Raw genomic sequence first — 9,302 nt, 5'->3', positions numbered from 1 at the left:
GGGAACCATAAGAATGCTTGCATCCATCTCGAGTGTTTCCATGAAAGGAGCGGACGTCAGAAAGGAGCATTCTGAATTTACAACAACAGCGAGGCACCAGATTTACGCTTCCTCGCTGCCTTTGCGTATTTTAGTTGACCCGGATCACGATCGTCCGATCTGGTCCGACTCCTCGCCAGGCCCGGCCCGGCCCGACCGCCACGCCGGGGCCGGCCTACTTAAACCCGGCAGCTTCGCGTCGGGAGCCGGCGTGCCGGCGGCGGGCGGGGCGGGGCCGCCTCCCAGCTTCTGCTCCCCTGTCGGCAGAACCGCACCGCTTCGTCCCCAGCTACCTCACCGCACCGTCCTTCCGCTTCATCGGTAACTCTCGTCTAGGATCTACTCCATAGATGCGTCGCTTCTTCCCATTGCCCATCTTGCGCCTCGAGGCTAGCTACTCCGAGATCCGCGTGTATAGGGTTCAGCCGGTCAGAGAGCCAGCGAGGTTCACGTTGTTTCCCCCCAATGTTTGTTGCGGTAGCGAGACGAGATGCATAGCGCCCCGCGCCGAATCTGCTTCTTCCTAATCAAATTAGTCTGATATATATATACTCCAGCGACGACCGATTTCGTTCTATGTCGTTCCAATTCCTGAGAGCGCGGGGATGCTGAGTGCTGCGTGGTGCTCGCTCACGGGACATCTGAGGAGCCCGGTTCCTTTGTTTTGTTGGTCAATGCTCGCTCGGTGCACTCTTCTTACTTCGGTGGCCTTCTCCGAGATCCTTGTTCGGGTTTTCCGAACTGTTAAATGCTGTTGGCATTTGGTCGAATCCGACACGACAGGCAAATGCATGCGGTGCTTCAGATATGACCCTGTTTGACAGCATTTCTACTAGTAGTTTGAATAGTGCAGTGTGCGGAAATGCAATTAATCGCCTCCTTGCGGTGTGGGGATGCTCTAGTGATGACTTATTTATTTCACCTTGTATGCCGTTCCAATTCCTGAAAGTGCACGTCCATGGGATGCCGCACATTGTGTGGAGCACAAGGGACATCTGAGGAGTTTAATTTGTTTTTATTCTTGCTCAATGCGTCCAGAACCCTTTTCTATTCCAGTGTTCTTTGTTGAGTTGTCCGGTTGTCAAACTACTTTCATGCTGCCGACAAGGGGCTAAATTAGCATGGGTTTACGCCTAGGGCTAAATTAGCTTCAATGGTGTATTTTAGAGATTTTTTGTACTTTGTAAGTAGGTATTACAAATACTATTGTCACTACATCTAGGGCTATAGCCCCATTTGCCATAGGCTTGATTCCGCCACTTCTGCCGATGGTTGGTCTTGTATGATATACCATAAGTGAACATGTCTACAACTTGAAATGATTCATTTTCTAGATTTCAGGTTTCAAATGTTGCAATGTAACAAATTTGCTTCCTTAAGGCGTGGGATGCTCCTGTGATGACTTGTTTCGCCTCATATATCGGTTCCAATTCCTGAAAGCACATCCACGAGATGTTGCACGTTATGTGGAGCAGAAGGGACATCTGTGGAGTTAAATGCTGGGAAAACTTTCATTTATTTATTTCAGTGTTCTGCATTCTGTTGTTCGATTGCCAAACTATTTTCATGCTGCTGAACGTTGGTTGAATTTGATACCATATGTGATCATGTGCATATAACTTCAAATGATTCCTTTTAAGTTTCTGGTATAAAATGGTGCAGTGTATCAAATCTGCTTCCTGTATGTGTGGGGATACTCCAGTGATGACTTACTTCACCTCATATATCGTTCCAATTCCTGAAAGCACATCTACCGGATGATGCACATTATGTGGAGCAGAAGGGACACCTGAGGAGTTCAGTTTGCTTCTTCTATTGCTTAATGTTTGGATAAATCTTTCTATTTTAAGTGTTGTTGTTGGATAATTTGTTTTCATTTTAATTTTTTCATGCTGTTTGACACTTGGTTGAAACTGATACCACATGCAAACATGTGTGGAGCATCACATATGATTATTTTTTATTGAGATTTCTGGTTTGGCCTTCCGTTTCTTTTTGGGTGTTGTTGCAACTTTGTGTGGAACATCGAAACATCTTACGAGCAATACGACTCGGCAAACCAAATAATGAGTTACAAAAACAATATATATTTTGAGACTGTTAGTCTGACTGGTTTACAAACTCTAGGCGTTGAATCACAGAACTGACACTGTATCTGCTAATATGATTCTATTTATTTATTTGCTCTTGTTCAGTGAAGTAGAAGGGGCATCTGAGGAGTTTAATCCATTTTATTCTTGCGCAGTTTGTGGAGAACCATTTTTATTTCACTGTTCTTCGCTGAAGCCTTGTTTGATTCAGAAACTGTTTTCATTTTCACTTTGCCCACAGCTACAGCTGGTTGGCTTTCATACCGTAAGCGAACATGTATAACTTCAAATGGTCCTTTTTTTCAAGATTTCTGCTTTCAAATGATGCAATATATCGACTTTGCTTAGTTAAGGTGTCAAACACTCCAGTGATGACTTGTTTCGCCTTGTATATCGTTCCAATTCCTGAAAACACATCCATGGGATGCTGCACATTTTGTGGAGCAAAAGGGACATCTGAGGAGTTTCGTTTGTTTTTTTCTTGCTAAATGTTTGAACAACTCTTTTTTATTTCTGTGTTCTTCATTGAGTCCGTTCGGTTTCCGAACTATTTTCATGCTGTCATAAGTTGGTTGAATTTGATGCTATAGGTGAAGGTGTATATAACTTCAAATGGTTCCTTGATTTATGGTTTGAAATGGTGCAATGTACCAAATCTGCTTCCTTAGGTGTGGGATACTCCAGTGATGACTTATCTCACGTTGTATATCGTTCCAATTCCTGAAAAAGCATCCATGGGATGCTGCCCATTTTGTGGAGCAAAAGGGACATCTGAGGAGTTTAATTTGTTTCTTTTCTCACTTAATGTTTGGCCAACTCTTTTTGGTCCACTGTTCTTTATTGAGTTGTTCGATTTCCAAACTATCACACTGCCGATCATTGGTTGAGTTTGATATCATAGGAGAACATGTGTATAACTTCAAATGGTTCCTTTTAAGATTTCTGGTTTGACATGGTGCGATGTGTTAAGTCTGCTTCCTTAAGCTGTGGGATACTCCAGTGATGACTTATTTCGCTTGTATATCGTTCCAGTTCCTGAAAGCACGTCCATGGATGCTGCACATTTTGTGGAACAGAAGGGACATCTGAGGAGTTCAATTTGTTTATTTTCTCGCTTACTGTTTGGATAACTCTTTTCATGTTACATATTGTTCTGGAGAATTTGTTTGATTTTGATATTTCTCATGCTGTTTGACACTTGGTGAATTTGATAGAGACATGCTACCTCAAATTTTGGCTGCTCTTGGAACTTAGATAGACATCAGCGTTATCTACCCCGGTACAAGTCGACAGAGCAAACGTTACCTGGTGTCAATGGTAGGCCTATAAAAGACCCCTCTTTGCTCTTTCACAATTACAGACTGCTTAGTGAAATGTGTTTTTCCTCGTAAAGTAGATCGCTGCTGTTTTCTGTATGCTGATACAATCATACTCATTAGACAGCTTGGTTTGCTATTTTTGCATGCAGGCTTGCTCCTACGGCCAGCAAACCTGCGAGGATCTTCAAATTTGAGTATTTCTTTTTCAAGATTTCTGGTTTGGTCTTTGGTGTATTTTTGTAGCCTTTCCGAGTGATACAACTTGGCGAGCCAAATCATTAGTTACAGAAACAATAGATAGTTTCATATTGTTAGTCTAACTGGTTTACAAACTCTAGGCGCTGAATCACTTAATTGAACTTGTATCTGCTAATCTGATGATATTTACTTATGTGTTTTGTTAGATTAAGTATTAGCAAGCATTTGTTCACCAATGGAGAAACCAACACTAGTTGCAAGTATTGATGATCCATTTGGTGGTCTTCATCTGCTTTGCGCTTGACTACAATCTCACAAGAAGCATTTTTCTTGTGTGCAGAGTTAATCACCCAGTTTCTCTTAAGCTCCTAATCAAGGCAGGTGACTGATTGATTGCCTTGATGCTTGAATAACTGAGCAATATTCAACTGATGGGGCCTCTCTTTTTTTTTTTGACCTACACTACAAGAGAATGGGCTGAGAAAGTCAGGGAGGAGCTTGCTGACAGTGTTGGTCATCGGATGTTTTCCTCCGAAAGCAGCTCGGGTTAGGCACGAAAGCCAGGGTTGGAAGATGGTTGCAACCATGGGGTGATGTGGGGCCGTGTCCAGGGTCTCGGCCACAACACAGCAGGGCTGTGAGCAGTCTCAGCCTGGCATCATGCAAACACAAACAGCTAACATCCCAGTTCTCCACCTCGCATGTGTTTCACCGCATGATTCTGCAGTCACAAGCTGCAACCCAGCATAGTGAATAGTGAGGGATCCTGCTCACCCATTTGCTGTATTCATCCCACCTCGCGTGCCCCTGTTTTCTGGGTTAACCACCGCTTTACTTTTAACACTGTCAATCCTGTACAGATGCACTCCCTTGCCTTAACTGTTTCGAGAATCTGATACTACACTACATGAAAGCTTCACATGTGAGTAATTTTTGTCGAGATTTGTGGTTTGGCCTTTCTTTTCTTTTCTGGGTGTTGCTGCAAACTTGTGTGGAACATCCAAACATTTTCCTAGTATTACAGAAACAATAGATATTTTGATATTGTTAGCCTTAACTGTTTTACAAACTCTAGGCATTGAATCACAGAGCTGATGCTGGATCTGCTAATGTGATGCTGTTTATTTACTTGCTTAGTTCATTCAAGTTTTATCCAGCTTTTGTTCACCATTGGAGAAACCAACACTGGTTGTAACTATTTATGGTCCACTGTAGTCTTCATCTGCTCTGCACCTCACTATAATCTCATAAGTCTTTTCTTCTCTGCAGAGTTAATGACCCAGTTTCTCTTAAGCTCCTGAGCAAGGCAGGTGGTGGCCTTGATGCTTGAATAACCAAGCAATATTTGAAAGATTGGTTTCCTTGCATTGTGGGATTGAGACCTTTAAAATTGTTCTCCATTTGTGTGACCCGCGCTACAAGAGAAGGTCTTGACAAAGCCAGGTTGGAACTTGTTGACAAAGTTTGTCATCAAATGTTAGCCTCCGAAGCTCGGGTCGGACACGAAGCCAGGGCTGGAAGATGGTTGCGACCATCAGGGGCGGAGCCAGTATCTGGACATGAGGGGGCGGAGCCAGGATCTGGACAATGTTCACAACAGTCGCGGGATGTCAATGATATGTTAAGTCCCGTGATAGCGTTGATGATAAATCTTCAAAATACATATCTGGAACGAGAAAAGAATGTAACATTTCTGTTAACTTAAATTTAGCCCTACAACCGCCCGTGTTACAAAAGTTCACTATTTTCCTTACTGATATAGACAGTCATATAATGTCGAAGAAAATCGTCTTCATTCTGTTTCAAAAACATGTCTGTTGACACTGAAAGAGTTAACTGCATTAATCGATGATAGTTTTACTTGTTTAATATAATCCAACGGTCAAATCAATAAGTGAAGATGGTATATTTAGGTCTAGATGGTTGCAAGCATCCAGTGAGATATGTGCAAGTTTAGAGTCAAATTAAGACCGTTCTTAACTAGAAATGACTATAAGATTTAAAAAAAATCCTATGTGCATATCTTAGACACATTGAATAACTCATCGCCTGGATCCAAAAATGCACAATGTGTAAAAAGCTCTATTTTGTAGGCAATGCTAATTACTCCCTCTTTTCCGGTTTATAGGGTTCATCTCAAAAAATTCAGATTTCCATTATATTAGGCTTGTTTTGAGTCTAATTGACTTAAAGTGCTTGGAGTCCCATGCCATATTTAATTCATAGAGTTTAGAGAAAGGAAATGAGTGGCTATTCATGCATCGTTTTCTACATCCATCATGCAAGTCCAATGAGAAGGAGGATGCTACATTTATTGCCTCGAAAATTGAATATGTGAGAACTTTTTTATTGGCTAGTCAAAATTAATGTCATTCACTCACAATTCACCTTGGTTGACGAGATTTTAGATTTGAGCCATATAAACTGAAAAGGAAGAAGTAACCAGACTAAAATCACAATTCATGACAATAAAAATATTGGTGCATAGTGGTACATGTTGTCAATACCTTCAAACCTAGTCACCTCGCTAGCGGCCTCTTGTTGTATTCTGAATTTATATGATCTAATCCGCCTGCCTCTAATAATATCTGAACAACGGACTGTGGACCAGTGAATGGTGTCGTCGTCATGGTGAGCTCTCGTCACGACAGTGGCAGACGCCCTGGCAGGGCACGCACTATGGACTCGGATGGAAGATGGCATGAGCGGCGGCCGGCAGCAACCGCAAACGCCCTAAGCAGTTGGGTAGAATACACAAGCAGATCAATGAATACGTCGGATCTATGTATCACATTATATGGGTTGTCGAGGCAAACCTACAGTCTTTTCTAGGATTAGGTTAACCAATAATAAACCACATCTATACGCTAATGTGTGTGGGCTATTGTGCTTTGGCCTTCCATATTCGGTGTACTTGGTTCAGTCAATACATTTTTTATGAAGTTTTTATATGGACTAATGATACAATTAGCAGCGTTCATTAGCGATGTACAATATACATCTAGCTGAAAACAGTTGAGGGGTGACTGATTGGCAAGGGTGTAGCCCTTGTTGGCCTCCCTTGTCCCCGCTCCTGGCGACCATGGGCAGCGAGCGTACCCCATGGGATGGGGGTCTAGGGTGTCGGCTGCAGGAGCATGACAGCGAGCACCACCTGAATACTGAGCTCAGACCTTGTTGTATTCATCCCCACCACCTGTACTTGTAACATTGTCATTATGTAAAGATACACTCCCTTGCCTCCTGGTATGCCAAATTATTTTCCTTCTTCTGCTTTGATAGAACTCCCTCCGTCCTAAAATTATTGTCTTACATTTGTCTACATATGAATGTATAGACTAGATACATTCATATGTAGACAAATCTAAGACAAGAATTTTGGGACAGAGGGAGTATATTATTGTGTTTTTTAATGGGTTACTAGCAAACGTGTCCGTGCATTGCAACGGGAGAAGAAAAAAACTTATACACACTTTACGACATCGCTAAATCAAACATGATAAGTGGTGTTGCGCGAAGGCATAAAAGTGGGATGATTTTTTAAGTGTATTAAGGTGTGTCCAATTTATTAGTCAAAAATATATACCTATGTTCCTATATCAGTTCAATTGTTTGTTGGCGTTCCTCCTCAATAATGCGCAAAAAGTAGTGCATTAGGCCACAAGCACCAAAGTATATTTTAGTATGCAATGATATCATGCGCATAAAAACACATATTAGGCGTCTTCATTGAAAATAATCAACCTGTAATTGACATGCATAACGAATTTTCAAAGTTGCATATAACATTGATATTCTTTAAAAAAATCTTGATAAGCACAATTTCAAATGATATAAAAAACATCATTAAGCCATTGGCTTACATAAAGCTCCTATAGTTGGTTATTGTGCACTGAGTGAAATATAGAGGGTGATTATGTCTTTGTTGTAACCTTTAGCATATACGTTCCCTTATCAATAATCAATAATAATGTTAAAGTGAATCATCTCTCTCTTTTATTAGACGACTGTAGGTATATATACAAGGAGAAGAGATACGACGAAGAGGCATCTCTGGAGAGATGACAGTTACAAGGGGAGACTACCACATAATTAACACATCCAGAATCATCATCTTGATTAGAGGCTCCTCCAAAAACCCTGTGGGAAAAATATAAGGAGTGTAGTGTTTGATATGTTGCCAAAACTCCTTCAAACCCACTGGAAAAATAATGAGAAAACGCCGCAACATATAATGGTTATTGTTTGTTTTAACTCAATATGAGAAAAAAAACATAGAATTAAAAGGATAATAAATATGTCGTATATACTTTCCTAAAAACCCCGGTGGGGAAAACTGAAAGTATGACATATGATCTCATGTTGATATTACCTCATTAAAAAACCTTTATGAGAACATGTATAGTAAACTCATGAAGGGAAAGAGAGTATAGTATGATGCATTGAACATGGATAATTCAGGAAGATACTCCCCCTGATTCTTGCAAATTTCGAAGCCGTCACATACCAATTCCATTAACATATTTCTGGAATGTGGAAGTTAGTAGAGACTTTATGAAAAAATGAGTTACATGATTTGATTTGCAAGATATACAATATAGCGATGTTGCTTATTGCATAACCTTTTTGCATCCGGACAACACAAGAAAACATTATCATTGAGATAGTGGTTGGTGGATGTAGCCATGAGGTCTGCTTCGAAGACTCTTCATGAGGGATACCACACCTACTAGGAACACTAAGCTTGTCTATGATCTAACATAGCGGGGATCTGATCGATCAATGTATCCAATGATATTGGTGTTCAGATTTATCTGTAACTTGAAAAACCAGGACAAGATGTTTGATGCCTTTGAAGAAATAGATAGACATTCTTGAGTCCGAACCAATTGTGTTTGGTGGATCCAATGGCATTATGGAACGTTGAGTCCCAATATCTCGTTTCTATCATCTCTTGGTCTAAATAGATATTTCTCTAAGTCTAGAGAATGAACTACCATGAGAGTTATGGATGAATAAGACTTGTTCACAATGAAATTCTACAAAATATTTTGGATATAGACAACATAATATACCATAATGTATGAGTGAAGGTGCCCAAGTTATAGTAACGAGCGGTATTTTGGTTTACCCAAAACCTTCATTTTAAACTCCGTCATTTAGATGATTAGATGAGTTGTCATTCTAGACACACAAACATGGATAATTATCATCGTAGGAGAAATCCTCGTGTATAAGGAACTCACTACGTCGGTTGTACCATATGTACCGACAACAATAAGTCGTATGGTGACTTACTGATTTTACACAATATATGTTGCATTTTGTACTTCGATTCGGCGTTGAGATTACATCAAAAATCAATCATATATGTCTGGATCTAGTGAGCCACATAGATATGTGATCACTACATCTAACAACTACACATATAGATGATTTTGTACTGCCAATGATATAAGTTATCGGAAAGAGATTCTACATCTGGAGAATAGTTGGGTATCTGCGTGAACCCTTGGGCTACAATACTTGCTCTATGTTTCACCACCTTGTTGTTCTCAATTCTCTTTCGAGAAGAAAACAGGTGTAGGTATTGCTTATGAATACATTTCCATTATCGAGCAAGATTATTTCTACCTACATTATACCCTTTGCTTGA

General features: G+C 40.6%; 1 long non-coding RNA gene across 5 annotated transcripts; it reads left to right on the top strand.

The window, feature by feature from the left end:
- Positions 1-251: 251 nt before the first annotated feature.
- On the top strand, positions 252-5,455 carry LOC123403771. 5 transcript variants are annotated; one of them, XR_006611551.1, is made up of 3 exons: positions 252-360; positions 1,374-3,446; positions 3,598-5,455. It is a non-coding gene; the product is annotated as an uncharacterized LOC123403771 (long non-coding RNA). The 5 variants fall into 5 exon arrangements; XR_006611554.1 differs by lacking the exon at positions 252-360 and having other exon boundaries at positions 370-3,446; positions 3,598-3,642; positions 3,987-5,455; XR_006611553.1 differs by lacking the exon at positions 252-360 and having other exon boundaries at positions 370-3,446; positions 3,598-4,568; positions 4,916-5,455.
- The last annotated feature ends 3,847 nt before the right edge of the window (positions 5,456-9,302 follow it).

The sequence above is a fragment of the Hordeum vulgare genome, chromosome 6H (assembly GCF_904849725.1).
Source record: "Hordeum vulgare subsp. vulgare chromosome 6H, MorexV3_pseudomolecules_assembly, whole genome shotgun sequence".
Lineage (NCBI taxonomy): Eukaryota > Viridiplantae > Streptophyta > Magnoliopsida > Poales > Poaceae > Hordeum > Hordeum vulgare.
The sequence above is the reverse complement of the archived record's forward strand: the minus strand, read 5'-3'. Positions and strand labels throughout refer to the sequence as shown.